We start from the raw sequence: 17,866 nt of genomic DNA, 5'->3' as shown, positions 1-17,866 counted from the left end.
CACCTTTACGTTTAATGTCAGAATTGTTTATTTCGATTTGGTGGTGTATGAATGCTTGCAATAGTATGTTGATTTTTTCTAGCCTTGAATGAATAAAAGCAAATCACTCCTCTTTATGTATTTTTCTAATACATTGATATTTGCATCTCCTTTCCTAGCCTGCATTTTTCACTATCTTACAGGCTGTATATAATAAGTATCAATTCAGGGGCCCTTCTTCTACTCAATTCACAACTGTTCTATCCCGGCATTGATAAGCAATCTACATCTGCTTTTGTTGTATATTGGTTATCATGTTTACCTGACGTGTGAAAGCCCCATGTTTGACAGTGCGCGTTAATAAAGAGACCAATGATTTTCATTAAAAGTTGTCATGTGTTTTTGTTACCTTGCACCGGCCAAAAAGTGCCGTAAATGACTTCATTTGCAGTCACTTGAAAAGTAGGGATTCTCAAATAAATGGTAAGAGGTTGGAACAAATCTAAAGGAATGCATGGCATATCTATATGTATGTGTACGCAGGTATCCATATATAAAGATAGATAGATAGATAGATAGATAGATAGATAGATAGATAGATAGATAGATAGATAGATAGATAGATAGATAGATAGATAGATAGATAGATAGATAGATAGATAGATAGATAGATAGATAGATAGATAGATAGATAGATAGATAGATAGATAGATAGATAGATAGATAGATAGATAGATAGATAGATATTGGGAGAGAGAGAGCGTTAATATAAACTGAGACTTTATTTTCCATCAAGCTGTCTTTCCTTTCCTTCAGGAGCAGAATGTTCTGATCATCAGCGCTCCAGAATCTAGTGCTTGGTTGGCAAGCATCACACATTGTGATGTGTTAGCTAAGAGTTCCATGTCGTTCAGACTCATATATTCCTCTGTAGTTGTACCTTGGGGATTCAACAAAATGTGGCATCATAAGCAGCATTCTACTGCCATAGACTGGGCGGAAAAAACATTTAGAATTTCACTGAAAAAGAAAAAAAGCATACTTAGGCAGAGCTTTCTGGACAGTAAGACCATTAGAGTAAGTGATGAATAAGCACTGCTTTTGTTAATTTACATAGGCAGAACAGAGACTGCTGGGAAAAGCCTGAAATTAAAGGCACAGAAAATGCCTGCTTCTGGATAGAACACTGAGAAGGGTTGAAAGTTTTTTTCTGACCCTGGCCACTCTTACAAGCAATCCTATGATAGTCAGAAGGACCCACCCTAAAAAGGAAGGGACAGCCATTTGGACCCTTTCCACCTTTTCTATATCTCGCCTGATCTCGCCTGATCGAGCGCTGATTGAGCGGATTAGCACATGTACTTCTCATTTTGGGAAGGTATTGCTTAGCTTGCTACCAGCAGCTCAGTTATGTTATGATGTTAGAGGCTTGCAAGGAATGCTCTAGTCCTGCATTAGGCAGTTTTTATTGCTACTTGCATTCAAGGGAAAGATAATTAGCCAGAATCTGTGACCCAGTTATTCAGCTTGGCATTCCGATTTGCACAAAGGGAATAAGCATTTGAGAAAAAATGCAACATGTGTTTCTTATGTTGTTATGAACAGCTTTTTATTCTTTCTCTTTAGGGTCTAGCCACTGCAGAAATAGATAAATAAGTGCTGACTTCCTGTAAGACGTGTCCAATGCTGGGACAAAATAAAAGGGGACACTTATAAATGATAGTGATATCATTTGAGAAAGGGTAAGTTGACACTGAATTTCATGTGTATTCACAGACCAAGCATGAAAAAGTCCCCAGCATGATCTTCATTGCGTGCTTAGAGCTGGTATTAGCTTTTCAGAGGTGAGGGTCTTTCGAAGGCTCGTTGGTCTAGGGGTATGATTCTCGCTTTGGGTGCGAGAGGTCCCGGGTTCAAATCCCGGACGAGCCCTTTCATTGGTGCTTTTTTAAAGTAGTATTGAATTATGCATTTCAAAGCCAATATCAATTTTCTCTTTGCAGTAGTGGATGAATATTTGCTAGAGTCTCATGCTTTTAACCTTGCCCTGCCTGAGCAAATAGGAAACATTTCTCTTTAAGCATTTTGCAAAAATGCTGAACTTGCATGGCATATACAAGCGTTCAGCTAGGGCTGTCTGGGAAGGTTGCATGAAAGAAATCTAAAACCAGAGGCCCTTGGAATAGCCTGTTTTGAGAAGTTTCATCACAGAAGAATCAACTGTAGACATCTGTTTCTGTATTGTAGTGGTTATCACGTTTGCCTCACACGCGAAAGGTCCCCGGTTCGAAACCGGGCAGAAACAGTTGTTATATTGTCTTGGCTGCAATGTTGAGAGGTGCCGTTTTGCCATGAAATTGTCCAGGCCCTGAAGATGGTTTCATGCAGACTCGTTCCAAGAAAGTGAATTCTCCTAAAAACACTAAAGTAATTGGCATGTGGATGTATCTGTTGATTCACAGACCTCGCTTTGAAAAGAGCCCTGCATTCTGTTCATTGCTCACCTAGAACATGCATTAACTTTGGGAATTGTTGGCACCAACAGGCATCTTAGTTTAGTGGAGTGTTTCTGGTGTTTAAGTGCAGAAGCCCTGGGCTCAATTCCTCGGTGACCCTTCTCAAGGTGATGATACAAATGCATCGTCACCTTTACGTTTAATGTCAGAATTGTTTATTTCTATTTGGTGGTGTATGAATGCTTGCAATAGTATGTTGATTTTTTCTAGCCTTGAATGAATAAAAGCAAATCACTCCTCTTTATGTATTTTTCTAATACATTGATATTTGCATCTCCTTTCCTAGCCTGCATTTTTCACTATCTTACAGGCTGTATATAATAAGTATCAATTCAGGGGCCCTTCTTCTACTCAATTCACAACTGTTCTATCCCGGCATTGATAAGCAATCTACATCTGCTTCTGTTGTATATTGGTTATCATGTTTACCTGACGTGTGAAAGCCCCATGTTTGACAGTGCGCGTTAATAAAGAGACCAATGATTTTTATTAAAAGTTGTCATGTGTTTTTGTTACCTTGCACCGGCCAAAAAGTGCCGGAAATGACTTCATTTGCAGTCACTTGAAAAGTAGGGATTCTCAAATAAATGGTAAGAGGTTGGAACAAATCTAAAGGAATGCATGGCATATCTATATGTATGTGTACGCAGGTATCCATATATAAAGATAGATAGATAGATAGATAGATAGATAGATAGATAGATAGATAGATAGATAGATAGATAGATAGATAGATAGATAGATAGATAGATAGATAGATAGATAGATAGATAGATAGATAGATAGATAGATAGATAGATAGATAGATAGATAGATAGATATTGGGAGAGAGAGAGCGTTAATATAAACTGAGACTTTATTTTCCATCAAGCTGTCTTTCCTTTCCTTCAGGAGCAGAATGTTCTGATCATCAGCGCTCCAAAATCTAGTGCTTGGTTGGCAAGCATCACACATTGTGATGTGTTAGCTAAGAGTTCCATGTCGTTCAGACTCATATTTTCACCTGTAGTTGTACCTTGGTGATTCAACAAAATGTGGCATCATAAGCAGCATTCTACTGCCATAGACTGGGCAGAAAAAACATTTAGAATTTCACTGAAAAAGAAAAAAAGCATACTTAGGCAGAGCTTTCTGGACAGTAAGGACATTAGAGTAAGTGATGAATAAGCACTGCTTTTGTTAATTTACATAGGCAGAACAGAGACTGCTGGGAAAAGCCTGAAATTAAAGGCACAGAAAATGCCTGCTTCTGGATAGAACACTGAGAAGGGTTGAAAGTTTTTTCTCTGACCCTGGCCACTCGTACAAGCAATCCTATGATAGTCAGAAGGACCCACCCTAAAAAGGAAGGGACAGCCATTTGGACCCTTTCCACCTTTTCTATATCTCGCCTGATCGAGCCTGATCGAGCGCTGATTGAGCGGATTAGCACATGTACTTCTCATTTTGGGAAGGTATTGCTTAGCTTGCTACCAGCAGCTCAGTTATGTTATGATGTTAGAGGCTTGCAAGGAATGCTTTAGTCCTGCATTAGGCAGTTTTTATTGCTACTTGCATTCAAGGGAAAGATAATTAGCCAGAATCTGTGACCCAGTTATTCAGCTTGGCATTCCGATTTGCGCAAAGGGAATAAGCATTTGAGAAAAAATGCAACATGTGTTTCTTATGTTGTTATGAACAGCTTTTTATTCTTTCTCTTTAGGGTCTAGCCACTGCAGAAATAGATAAATAAGTGCTGACTTCCTGTAAGACGTGTCCAATGCTGGGACAAAACAAAAGGGGACACTTATAAATGATAGTGATATCATTTGAGAAAGGGTAAGTTGACACTGAATTTCATGTGTATTCATAGACCAAGCATGAAAAAGTCCCCAGCATGATCTTCATTGCGTGCTTAGAGCTGGTATTAGCTTTTCAGAGGTGCGGGCCTTTCGAAGGCATCGTTGGTCTAGGGGTATGATTCTCGCTTTGGGTGCGAGAGGTCCCGGGTTCAAATCCCGGACGAGCCCTTTCATTGGTGCTTTTTTAAAGTAGTATTGAAGTATGCATTTCAAAGCCAATATCAATTTTCTCTTTGCAGTAGTGGATGAATATTTGCTAGAGTCTCATGCTTTTAACCTTGCCCTGCCTGAGCAAATAGGAAACATTTCTCTTTAAGCATTTTGCAAAAATGCTGAACTTGCATGGCATATACAAGCGTTCAGCTAGGGCTGTCTGGGAAGGTTGCATGAAAGAAATCTAAAACCAGAGGCCCTTGGAATAGCCTGTTTTGAGAAGTTTCATCACAGAAGAATCAACTGTAGACATCTGTTTCTGTAGTGTAGTGGTTATCACGTTTGCCTCAAACGCGAAAGGTCCCCGGTTCGAAACCGGGCAGAAACAGTTGTTATATTGTCTTGGCTGCAATGTTGAGAGGTGCCGTTTTGCCATGAAATTGTCCAGGCCCTGAAGATGGTTTCATGCAGACTCGTTCCAAGAAAGTGAATTCTCTTAAAAACACTAAAGTAATTGGCATGTGGATGTATCTGTTGATTCACAGACCTCGCTTTGAAAAGAGCCCTGCATTCTGTTCATTGCTCACCTAGAACATGCATTAACTTTGGGAATTGTTGGCACCAACAGGCATCTTAGTTTAGTGGAGTGTTTCTGGTGTTTAAGTGCAGAAGCCCTGGGCTCAATTCCTCGGTGACCCTTCTCAAGGTGATGATACAAATGCATCGTCACCTTTACGTTTAATGTCAGAATTGTTTATTTCGATTTGGTGGTGTATGAATGCTTGCAATAGTATGTTGATTTTTTCTAGCCTTGAATGAATAAAAGCAAATCACTCCTCTTTATGTATTTTTCTAATACATTGATATTTGCATCTCCTTTCCTAGCCTGCATTTTTCACTATCTTACAGGCTGTATATAATAAGTATCAATTCAGGGGCCCTTCTTCTACTCAATTCACAACTGTTCTATCCCGGCATTGATAAGCAATCTACATCTGCTTTTGTTGTATATTGGTTATCATGTTTACCTGACGTGTGAAAGCCCCATGTTTGACAGTGCGCGTTAATAAAGAGACCAATGATTTTCATTAAAAGTTGTCATGTGTTTTTGTTACCTTGCACCGGCCAAAAAGTGCCGGAAATGACTTCATTTGCAGTCACTTGAAAAGTAGGGATTCTCAAATAAATGGTAAGAGGTTGGAACAAATCTAAAGGAATGCATGGCATATCTATATGTATGTGTACGCAGGTATCCATATATAAAGATAGATAGATAGATAGATAGATAGATAGATAGATAGATAGATAGATAGATAGATAGATAGATAGATAGATAGATAGATAGATAGATAGATAGATAGATAGATAGATAGATAGATAGATAGATAGATAGATAGATAGATAGATAGATAGATAGATAGATAGATAGATAGATAGATAGATAGATAGATAGATAGATAGATAGATAGATATTGGGAGAGAGAGAGCGTTAATATAAACTGAGACTTTATTTTCCATCAAGCTGTCTTTCCTTTCCTTCAGGAGCAGAATGTTCTGATCATCAGCGCTCCAAAATCTAGTGCTTGGTTGGCAAGCATCACACATTGTGATGTGTTAGCTAAGAGTTCCATGTCGTTCAGACTCATATATTCACCTGTAGTTGTACCTTGGTGATTCAACAAAATGTGGCATCATAAGCAGCATTCTACTGCCATAGACTGGGCAGAAAAAACATTTAGAATTTCACTGAAAAAGAAAAAAAGCATACTTAGGCAGAGCTTTCTGGACAGTAAGGACATTAGAGTAAGTGATGAATAAGCACTGCTTTTGTTAATTTACATAGGCAGAACAGAGACTGCTGGGAAAAGCCTGAAATTAAAGGCACAGAAAATGCCTGCTTCTGGATAGAACACTGAGAAGGGTTGAAAGTTTTTTCTCTGACCCTGGCCACTCGTACAAGCAATCCTATGATAGTCAGAAGGACCCACCCTAAAAAGGAAGGGACAGCCATTTGGACCCTTTCCACCTTTTCTATATCTCGCCTGATCGAGCCTGATCGAGCGCTGATTGAGCGGATTAGCACATGTACTTCTCATTTTGGGAAGGTATTGCTTAGCTTGCTACCAGCAGCTCAGTTATGTTATGATGTTAGAGGCTTGCAAGGAATGCTTTAGTCCTGCATTAGGCAGTTTTTATTGCTACTTGCATTCAAGGGAAAGATAATTAGCCAGAATCTGTGACCCAGTTATTCAGCTTGGCATTCCGATTTGCGCAAAGGGAATAAGCATTTGAGAAAAAATGCAACATGTGTTTCTTATGTTGTTATGAACAGCTTTTTATTCTTTCTCTTTAGGGTCTAGCCACTGCAGAAATAGATAAATAAGTGCTGACTTCCTGTAAGACGTGTCCAATGCTGGGACAAAATAAAAGGGGACACTTATAAATGATAGTGATATCATTTGAGAAAGGGTAAGTTGACACTGAATTTCATGTGTATTCACAGACCAAGCATGAAAAAGTCCCCAGCATGATCTTCATTGCGTGCTTAGAGCTGGTATTAGCTTTTCAGAGGTGCGGGCCTTTCGAAGGCTCGTTGGTCTAGGGGTATGATCCTCGCTTTGGGTGCGAGAGGTCCCGGGTTCAAATCCCGGACGAGCCCTTTCATTGGTGCTTTTTTAAAGTAGTATTGAAGTATGCATTTCAAAGCCAATATCAATTTTCTCTTTGCAGTAGTGGATGAATATTTGCTAGAGTCTCATGCTTTTAACCTTGCCCTGCCTGAGCAAATAGGAAACATTTCTCTTTAAGCATTTTGCAAAAATGCTGAACTTGCATGGCATATACAAGCGTTCAGCTAGGGCTGTCTGGGAAGGTTGCATGAAAGAAATCTAAAACCAGAGGCCCTTGGAATAGCCTGTTTTGAGAAGTTTCATCACAGAAGAATCAACTGTAGACATCTGTTTCTGTAGTGTAGTGGTTATCACGTTCGCCTCACACGCGAAAGGTCCCTGGTTCGAAACCGGGCAGAAACAGTTGTTATATTGTCTTGGCTGCAATGTTGAGAGGTGCCGTTTTGCCATGAAATTGTCCAGGCCCTGAAGATGGTTTCATGCAGACTCATTCCAAGAAAGTGAATTCTCTTAAAAACACTAAAGTAATTGGCATGTGGATGTATCTGTTGATTCACAGACCTCGTTTTCATAAGAGCCCTGCATTCTGTTCATTGCTCACCTAGAACATGCATTAACTTTGGGAATTGTTGGCACCAACAGGCATCTTAGTTTAGTGGAGTGTTTCTGGTGTTTAAGTGCAGAAGCCCTGGGCTCAATTCCTCGGTGACCCTTCTCAAGGTGATGATACAAATGCATCGTCACCTTTACGTTTAATGTCAGAATTGTTTATTTCTATTTGGTGGTGTATGAATGCTTGCAATAGTATGTTGATTTTTTCTAGCCTTGAATGAATAAAAGCAAATCACTCCTCTTTATGTATTTTTCTAATACATTGATATTTGCATCTCCTTTCCTAGCCTGCATTTTTCACTATCTTACAGGCTGTATATAATAAGTATCAATTCAGGGGCCCTTCTATTACTCAATTCACAACTATTCTATCCTGGCATTGATAAGCAATCTACATCTGCTTCTGTTGTGTATTGGTTATCATGTTTACCTGACGTGTGAAAGCCCCATGTTTGACAGTGCGCGTTAATAAAGAGACCAATGATTTGTATTAAAAGTTGGCATGTGTTTTTGTTACCTTGCACCGGCCAAAAAGTGCCGGAAATGACTTCATTTGCAGTCACTTGAAAAGTAGGGATTCTCAAATAAATGGTAAGAGGTTGGAACAAATCTAAAGGAATGCATGGCATATCTATATGTATGTGTACGCAGGTATCCATATATAAAGATAGATAGATAGATAGATAGATAGATAGATAGATAGATAGATAGATAGATAGATAGATAGATAGATAGATAGATAGATAGATAGATAGATAGAGATAGATAGATAGATAGATAGATATATAGATAGATAGATATTGGGAGAGAGAGAGCGTTAATATAAACTGAGACTTTATTTTCCATCAAGCTGTCTTTCCTTTCCTTCAGGAGCAGAATGTTCTGATCATCAGCGCTCCAGAATCTAGTGCTTGGTTGGCAAGCATCACACATTGTGATGTGTTAGCTAAGAGTACCATGTCGTTCAGACTCATATATTCCTCTGTAGTTGTACCTTGGTGATTCAACAAAATGTGGCATCATAAGCAGCATTCTACTGCCATAGACTGGGCAGAAAAAACATTTAGAATTTCACTGAAAAAGAAAAAAAGCATACTTAGGCAGAGCTTTCTGGACAGTAAGGACATTAGAGTAAGTGATGAATAAGCACTGCTTTTGTTAATTTACATAGGCAGAACAGAGACTGCTGGGAAAAGCCTGAAATTAAAGGCACAGAAAATGCCTGCTTCTGGATAGAACACTAAGAAGGGTTGAAAGTTTTTTCTCTGACCCTGGCCACTCTTACAAGCAATCCTATGATAGTCAGAAGGACCCACCCTAAAAAGGAAGGGACAGCCATTTGGACCCTTTCCACCTTTTCTATATCTCGCCTGATCGAGCCTGATCGAGCGCTGATTGAGCGGATTAGCACATGTACTTCTCATTTTTGGAAGGTATTGCTTAGCTTGCTACCAGCAGCTCAGTTATGTTATGATGTTAGAGGCTTGCAAGGAATGCTTTAGTCCTGCATTAGGCAGTTTTTATTGCTACTTGCATTCAAGGGAAAGATAATTAGCCAGAATCTGTGGCCCAGTTATTCAGCTTGGCATTCCGATTTGCACAAAGGGAATAAGCATTTGAGAAAAAATGCAACATGTGTTTCTTATGTTGTTATGAACAGCTTTTTATTCTTTCTCTTTAGGGTCTAGCCACTGCAGAAATAGATAAATAAGTGCTGACTTCCTGTAAGACGTGTCCAATGCTGGGACAAAATAAAAGGGGACACTTATAAATGATAGTGATATCATTTGAGAAAGGGTAAGTTGACACTGAATTTCATGTGTATTCACAGACCAAGCATGAAAAAGTCCCCAGCATGATCTTCATTGCGTGCTTAGAGCTGGTATTAGCTTTTCAGAGGTGCGGGTCTTTCGAAGGCTCGTTGGTCTAGGGGTATGATTCTCGCTTTGGGTGCGAGAGGTCCCGGGTTCAAATCCCGGATGAGCCCTTTCATTGGTGCTTTTTTAAAGTAGTATTGAAGTATGCATTTCAAAGCCAATATCAATTTTCTCTTTGCAGTAGTGGATGAATATTTGCTAGAGTCTCATGCTTTTAACCTTGCCCTGCCTGAGCAAATAGGAAACATTTCTCTTTAAGCATTTTGCAAAAATGCTGAACTTGCATGGCATATACAAGCGTTCAGCTAGGGCTGTCTGGGAAGGTTGCATGAAAGAAATCTAAAACCAGAGGCCCTTGGAATAGCCTGTTTTGAGAAGTTTCATCACAGAAGAATCAACTGTAGACATCTGTTTCTGTAGTGTAGTGGTTATCACGTTTGCCTCACACGCGAAAGGTCCCCGGTTCGAAACCGGGCAGAAACAGTTGTTATATTGTCTTGGCTGCAATGTTGAGAGGTGCCGTTTTGCCATGAAATTGTCCAGGCCCTGAAGATGGTTTCATGCAGACTCGTTCCAAGAAAGTGAATTCTCTTAAAAACACTAAAGTAATTGGCATGTGGATGTATCTGTTGATTCACAGACCTCGCTTTGAAAAGAGCCCTGCATTCTGTTCATTGCTCACCTAGAACATGCATTAACTTTGGGAATTGTTGGCACCAACAGGCATCTTAGTTTAGTGGAGTGTTTCTGGTGTTTAAGTGCAGAAGCCCTGGGCTCAATTCCTCGGTGACCCTTCTCAAGGTGATGATACAAATGCATCGTCACCTTTACGTTTAATGTCAGAATTGTTTATTTCGATTTGGTGGTGTATGAATGCTTGCAATAGTATGTTGATTTTTTCTAGCCTTGAATGAATAAAAGCAAATCACTCCTCTTTATGTATTTTTCTAATACATTGATATTTGCATCTCCTTTCCTAGCCTGCATTTTTCACTATCTTACAGGCTGTATATAATAAGTATCAATTCAGGGGCCCTTCTTCTACTCAATTCACAACTGTTCTATCCCGGCATTGATAAGCAATCTACATCTGCTTTTGTTGTATATTGGTTATCATGTTTACCTGACGTGTGAAAGCCCCATGTTTGACAGTGCGCGTTAATAAAGAGACCAATGATTTTCATTAAAAGTTGTCATGTGTTTTTGTTACCTTGCACCGGCCAAAAAGTGCCGGAAATGACTTCATTTGCAGTCACTTGAAAAGTAGGGATTCTCAAATAAATGGTAAGAGGTTGGAACAAATCTAAAGGAATGCATGGCATATCTATATGTATGTGTACGCAGGTATCCATATATAAAGATAGATAGATAGATAGATAGATAGATAGATAGATAGATAGATAGATAGATAGATAGATAGATAGATAGATAGATAGATAGATAGATAGATAGATAGATAGATAGATAGATAGATAGATAGATAGATAGATAGATAGATAGATAGATAGATAGATAGATATTGGGAGAGAGAGAGCGTTAATATAAACTGAGACTTTATTTTCCATCAAGCTGTCTTTCCTTTCCTTCAGGAGCAGAATGTTCTGATCATCAGCGCTCCAGAATCTAGTGCTTGGTTGGCAAGCATCACACATTGTGATGTGTTAGCTAAGAGTTCCATGTCGTTCAGACTCATATATTCCTCTGTAGTTGTACCTTGGGGATTCAACAAAATGTGGCATCATAAGCAGCATTCTACTGCCATAGACTGGGCGGAAAAAACATTTAGAATTTCACTGAAAAAGAAAAAAAGCATACTTAGGCAGAGCTTTCTGGACAGTAAGACCATTAGAGTAAGTGATGAATAAGCACTGCTTTTGTTAATTTACATAGGCAGAACAGAGACTGCTGGGAAAAGCCTGAAATTAAAGGCACAGAAAATGCCTGCTTCTGGATAGAACACTGAGAAGGGTTGAAAGTTTTTTTCTGACCCTGGCCACTCTTACAAGCAATCCTATGATAGTCAGAAGGACCCACCCTAAAAAGGAAGGGACAGCCATTTGGACCCTTTCCACCTTTTCTATATCTCGCCTGATCTCGCCTGATCGAGCGCTGATTGAGCGGATTAGCACATGTACTTCTCATTTTGGGAAGGTATTGCTTAGCTTGCTACCAGCAGCTCAGTTATGTTATGATGTTAGAGGCTTGCAAGGAATGCTCTAGTCCTGCATTAGGCAGTTTTTATTGCTACTTGCATTCAAGGGAAAGATAATTAGCCAGAATCTGTGACCCAGTTATTCAGCTTGGCATTCCGATTTGCACAAAGGGAATAAGCATTTGAGAAAAAATGCAACATGTGTTTCTTATGTTGTTATGAACAGCTTTTTATTCTTTCTCTTTAGGGTCTAGCCACTGCAGAAATAGATAAATAAGTGCTGACTTCCTGTAAGACGTGTCCAATGCTGGGACAAAATAAAAGGGGACACTTATAAATGATAGTGATATCATTTGAGAAAGGGTAAGTTGACACTGAATTTCATGTGTATTCACAGACCAAGCATGAAAAAGTCCCCAGCATGATCTTCATTGCGTGCTTAGAGCTGGTATTAGCTTTTCAGAGGTGAGGGTCTTTCGAAGGCTCGTTGGTCTAGGGGTATGATTCTCGCTTTGGGTGCGAGAGGTCCCGGGTTCAAATCCCGGACGAGCCCTTTCATTGGTGCTTTTTTAAAGTAGTATTGAATTATGCATTTCAAAGCCAATATCAATTTTCTCTTTGCAGTAGTGGATGAATATTTGCTAGAGTCTCATGCTTTTAACCTTGCCCTGCCTGAGCAAATAGGAAACATTTCTCTTTAAGCATTTTGCAAAAATGCTGAACTTGCATGGCATATACAAGCGTTCAGCTAGGGCTGTCTGGGAAGGTTGCATGAAAGAAATCTAAAACCAGAGGCCCTTGGAATAGCCTGTTTTGAGAAGTTTCATCACAGAAGAATCAACTGTAGACATCTGTTTCTGTATTGTAGTGGTTATCACGTTTGCCTCACACGCGAAAGGTCCCCGGTTCGAAACCGGGCAGAAACAGTTGTTATATTGTCTTGGCTGCAATGTTGAGAGGTGCCGTTTTGCCATGAAATTGTCCAGGCCCTAAAGATGGTTTCATGCAGACTCGTTCCAAGAAAGTGAATTCTCCTAAAAACACTAAAGTAATTGGCATGTGGATGTATCTGTTGATTCACAGACCTCGCTTTGAAAAGAGCCCTGCATTCTGTTCATTGCTCACCTAGAACATGCATTAACTTTGGGAATTGTTGGCACCAACAGGCATCTTAGTTTAGTGGAGTGTTTCTGGTGTTTAAGTGCAGAAGCCCTGGGCTCAATTCCTCGGTGACCCTTCTCAAGGTGATGATACAAATGCATCGTCACCTTTACGTTTAATGTCAGAATTGTTTATTTCTATTTGGTGGTGTATGAATGCTTGCAATAGTATGTTGATTTTTTCTAGCCTTGAATGAATAAAAGCAAATTACTCCTCTTTATGTATTTTTCTAATACATTGATATTTGCATCTCCTTTCCTAGCCTGCATTTTTCACTATCTTACAGGCTGTATATAATAAGTATCAATTCAGGGGCCCTTCTTCTACTCAATTCACAACTGTTCTATCCCGGCATTGATAAGCAATCTACATCTGCTTCTGTTGTATATTGGTTATCATGTTTACCTGACGTGTGAAAGCCCCATGTTTGACAGTGCGCGTTAATAAAGAGACCAATGATTTTTATTAAAAGTTGTCATGTGTTTTTGTTACCTTGCACCGGCCAAAAAGTGCCGGAAATGACTTCATTTGCAGTCACTTGAAAAGTAGGGATTCTCAAATAAATGGTAAGAGGTTGGAACAAATCTAAAGGAATGCATGGCATATCTATATGTATGTGTACGCAGGTATCCATATATAAAGATAGATAGATAGATAGATAGATAGATAGATAGATAGATAGATAGATAGATAGATAGATAGATAGATAGATAGATAGATAGATAGATAGATAGATAGATAGATAGATAGATAGATAGATAGATAGATAGATAGATAGATAGATAGATAGATAGATAGATAGATAGATAGATAGATAGATAGATAGATAGATAGATAGATAGATAGATAGATATTGGGAGAGAGAGAGCGTTAATATAAACTGAGACTTTATTTTCCATCAAGCTGTCTTTCCTTTCCTTCAGGAGCAGAATGTTCTGATCATCAGCGCTCCAAAATCTAGTGCTTGGTTGGCAAGCATCACACATTGTGATGTGTTAGCTAAGAGTTCCATGTCGTTCAGACTCATATTTTCACCTGTAGTTGTACCTTGGTGATTCAACAAAATGTGGCATCATAAGCAGCATTCTACTGCCATAGACTGGGCAGAAAAAACATTTAGAATTTCACTGAAAAAGAAAAAAAGCATACTTAGGCAGAGCTTTCTGGACAGTAAGGACATTAGAGTAAGTGATGAATAAGCACTGCTTTTGTTAATTTACATAGGCAGAACAGAGACTGCTGGGAAAAGCCTGAAATTAAAGGCACAGAAAATGCCTGCTTCTGGATAGAACACTGAGAAGGGTTGAAAGTTTTTTCTCTGACCCTGGCCACTCGTACAAGCAATCCTATGATAGTCAGAAGGACCCACCCTAAAAAGGAAGGGACAGCCATTTGGACCCTTTCCACCTTTTCTATATCTCGCCTGATCGAGCCTGATCGAGCGCTGATTGAGCGGATTAGCACATGTACTTCTCATTTTGGGAAGGTATTGCTTAGCTTGCTACCAGCAGCTCAGTTATGTTATGATGTTAGAGGCTTGCAAGGAATGCTTTAGTCCTGCATTAGGCAGTTTTTATTGCTACTTGCATTCAAGGGAAAGATAATTAGCCAGAATCTGTGACCCAGTTATTCAGCTTGGCATTCCGATTTGCGCAAAGGGAATAAGCATTTGAGAAAAAATGCAACATGTGTTTCTTATGTTGTTATGAACAGCTTTTTATTCTTTCTCTTTAGGGTCTAGCCACTGCAGAAATAGATAAATAAGTGCTGACTTCCTGTAAGACGTGTCCAATGCTGGGACAAAATAAAAGGGGACACTTATAAATGATAGTGATATCATTTGAGAAAGGGTAAGTTGACACTGAATTTCATGTGTATTCATAGACCAAGCATGAAAAAGTCCCCAGCATGATCTTCATTGCGTGCTTAGAGCTGGTATTAGCTTTTCAGAGGTGCGGGCCTTTCGAAGGCTCGTTGGTCTAGGGGTATGATTCTCGCTTTGGGTGCGAGAGGTCCCGGGTTCAAATCCCGGACGAGCCCTTTCATTGGTGCTTTTTTAAAGTAGTATTGAAGTATGCATTTCAAAGCCAATATCAATTTTCTCTTTGCAGTAGTGGATGAATATTTGCTAGAGTCTCATGCTTTTAACCTTGCCCTGCCTGAGCAAATAGGAAACATTTCTCTTTAAGCATTTTGCAAAAATGCTGAACTTGCATGGCATATACAAGCGTTCAGCTAGGGCTGTCTGGGAAGGTTGCATGAAAGAAATCTAAAACCAGAGGCCCTTGGAATAGCCTGTTTTGAGAAGTTTCATCACAGAAGAATCAACTGTAGACATCTGTTTCTGTAGTGTAGTGGTTATCACGTTTGCCTCACACGCGAAAGGTCCCCGGTTTGAAACCGGGCAGAAACAGTTGTTATATTGTCTTGGCTGCAATGTTGAGAGGTGCCGTTTTGCCATGAAATTGTCCAGGCCCTGAAGATGGTTTCATGCAGACTCGTTCCAAGAAAGTGAATTCTCTTAAAAACACTAAAGTAATTGGCATGTGGATGTATCTGTTGATTCACAGACCTCGCTTTGAAAAGAGCCCTGCATTCTGTTCATTGCTCACCTAGAACATGCATTAACTTTGGGAATTGTTGGCACCAACAGGCATCTTAGTTTAGTGGAGTGTTTCTGGTGTTTAAGTGCAGAAGCCCTGGGCTCAATTCCTCGGTGACCCTTCTCAAGGTGATGATACAAATGCATCGTCACCTTTACGTTTAATGTCAGAATTGTTTATTTCGATTTGGTGGTGTATGAATGCTTGCAATAGTATGTTGATTTTTTCTAGCCTTGAATGAATAAAAGCAAATCACTCCTCTTTATGTATTTTTCTAATACATTGATATTTGCATCTCCTTTCCTAGCCTGCATTTTTCACTATCTTACAGGCTGTATATAATAAGTATCAATTCAGGGGCCCTTCTTCTACTCAATTCACAACTGTTCTATCCCGGCATTGATAAGCAATCTACATCTGCTTTTGTTGTATATTGGTTATCATGTTTACCTGACGTGTGAAAGCCCCATGTTTGACAGTGCGCGTTAATAAAGAGACCAATGATTTTCATTAAAAGTTGTCATGTGTTTTTGTTACCTTGCACCGGCCAAAAAGTGCCGGAAATGACTTCATTTGCAGTCACTTGAAAAGTAGGGATTCTCAAATAAATGGTAAGAGGTTGGAACAAATCTAAAGGAATGCATGGCATATCTATATGTATGTGTACGCAGGTATCCATATATAAAGATAGATAGATAGATAGATAGATAGATAGATAGATAGATAGATAGATAGATAGATAGATAGATAGATAGATAGATAGATAGATAGATAGATAGATAGATAGATAGATAGATAGATAGATAGATATTGGGAGAGAGAGAGCGTTAATATAAACTGAGACTTTATTTTCCATCAAGCTGTCTTTCCTTTCCTTCAGGAGCAGAATGTTCTGATCATCAGCGCTCCAGAATCTAGTGCTTGGTTGGCAAGCATCACACATTGTGATGTGTTAGCTAAGAGTTCCATGTCGTTCAGACTCATATATTCCTCTGTAGTTGTACCTTGGGGATTCAACAAAATGTGGCATCATAAGCAGCATTCTACTGCCATAGACTGGGCGGAAAAAACATTTAGAATTTCACTGAAAAAGAAAAAAAGCATACTTAGGCAGAGCTTTCTGGACAGTAAGACCATTAGAGTAAGTGATGAATAAGCACTGCTTTTGTTAATTTACATAGGCAGAACAGAGACTGCTGGGAAAAGCCTGAAATTAAAGGCACAGAAAATGCCTGCTTCTGGATAGAACACTGAGAAGGGTTGAAAGTTTTTTTCTGACCCTGGCCACTCTTACAAGCAATCCTATGATAGTCAGAAGGACCCACCCTAAAAAGGAAGGGACAGCCATTTGGACCCTTTCCACCTTTTCTATATCTCGCCTGATCTCGCCTGATCGAGCGCTGATTGAGCGGATTAGCACATGTACTTCTCATTTTGGGAAGGTATTGCTTAGCTTGCTACCAGCAGCTCAGTTATGTTATGATGTTAGAGGCTTGCAAGGAATGCTCTAGTCCTGCATTAGGCAGTTTTTATTGCTACTTGCATTCAAGGGAAAGATAATTAGCCAGAATCTGTGACCCAGTTATTCAGCTTGGCATTCCGATTTGCACAAAGGGAATAAGCATTTGAGAAAAAATGCAACATGTGTTTCTTATGTTGTTATGAACAGCTTTTTATTCTTTCTCTTTAGGGTCTAGCCACTGCAGAAATAGATAAATAAGTGCTGACTTCCTGTAAGACGTGTCCAATGCTGGGACAAAATAAAAGGGGACACTTATAAATGATAGTGATATCATTTGAGAAAGGGTAAGTTGACACTGAATTTCATGTGTATTCACAGACCAAGCATGAAAAAGTCCCCAGCATGATCTTCATTGCGTGCTTGGAGCTGGTATTAGCTTTTCAGAGGTGAGGGTCTTTCGAAGGCTCGTTGGTCTAGGGGTATGATTCTCGCTTTGGGTGCGAGAGGTCCCGGGTTCAAATCCCGGACGAGCCCTTTCATTGGTGCTTTTTTAAAGTAGTATTGAATTATGCATTTCAAAGCCAATATCAATTTTCTCTTTGCAGTAGTGGATGAATATTTGCTAGAGTCTCATGCTTTTAACCTTGCCCTGCCTGAGCAAATAGGAAACATTTCTCTTTAAGCATTTTGCAAAAATGCTGAACTTGCATGGCATATACAAGCGTTCAGCTAGGGCTGTCTGGGAAGGTTGCATGAAAGAAATCTAAAACCAGAGGCCCTTGGAATAGCCTGTTTTGAGAAGTTTCATCACAGAAGAATCAACTGTAGACATCTGTTTCTGTATTGTAGTGGTTATCACGTTTGCCTCACACGCGAAAGG

General features: G+C 39.5%; 8 non-coding genes across 8 annotated transcripts; all 8 read left to right on the top strand.

Moving 5' to 3' along the window:
• Nucleotides 1-1,839: 1,839 nt before the first annotated feature.
• On the top strand, nt 1,840-1,911 carry TRNAP-UGG (transfer RNA proline (anticodon UGG)). The gene has a single exon. It is a non-coding gene; the product is annotated as a tRNA-Pro (tRNA).
• Nucleotides 1,912-4,804: 2,893 nt separating this feature from the next.
• Nucleotides 4,805-4,877, top strand: TRNAL-CAA (transfer RNA leucine (anticodon CAA)). The gene has a single exon. It is a non-coding gene; the product is annotated as a tRNA-Leu (tRNA).
• Nucleotides 4,878-7,448: 2,571 nt separating this feature from the next.
• TRNAV-CAC (transfer RNA valine (anticodon CAC)) lies at nt 7,449-7,521 on the top strand. Its single transcript has one exon. It is a non-coding gene; the product is annotated as a tRNA-Val (tRNA).
• Nucleotides 7,522-9,646: 2,125 nt separating this feature from the next.
• On the top strand, nt 9,647-9,718 carry TRNAP-UGG (transfer RNA proline (anticodon UGG)). The gene has a single exon. It is a non-coding gene; the product is annotated as a tRNA-Pro (tRNA).
• A 300-nt stretch (nt 9,719-10,018) lies between these two features.
• On the top strand, nt 10,019-10,091 carry TRNAV-CAC (transfer RNA valine (anticodon CAC)). The gene has a single exon. It is a non-coding gene; the product is annotated as a tRNA-Val (tRNA).
• A 2,150-nt stretch (nt 10,092-12,241) lies between these two features.
• Nucleotides 12,242-12,313, top strand: TRNAP-UGG (transfer RNA proline (anticodon UGG)). The gene has a single exon. It is a non-coding gene; the product is annotated as a tRNA-Pro (tRNA).
• Nucleotides 12,314-14,889: 2,576 nt separating this feature from the next.
• TRNAP-UGG (transfer RNA proline (anticodon UGG)) lies at nt 14,890-14,961 on the top strand. Its single transcript has one exon. It is a non-coding gene; the product is annotated as a tRNA-Pro (tRNA).
• A 2,487-nt stretch (nt 14,962-17,448) lies between these two features.
• Nucleotides 17,449-17,520, top strand: TRNAP-UGG (transfer RNA proline (anticodon UGG)). Its single transcript has one exon. It is a non-coding gene; the product is annotated as a tRNA-Pro (tRNA).
• The last annotated feature ends 346 nt before the right edge of the window (nt 17,521-17,866 follow it).

Source organism: Lissotriton vulgaris, unplaced genomic scaffold (assembly GCF_964263255.1).
Source record: "Lissotriton vulgaris unplaced genomic scaffold, aLisVul1.2 SCAFFOLD_1851, whole genome shotgun sequence".
Lineage (NCBI taxonomy): Eukaryota > Metazoa > Chordata > Amphibia > Caudata > Salamandridae > Lissotriton > Lissotriton vulgaris.
The sequence above is the reverse complement of the archived record's forward strand: the minus strand, read 5'-3'. Positions and strand labels throughout refer to the sequence as shown.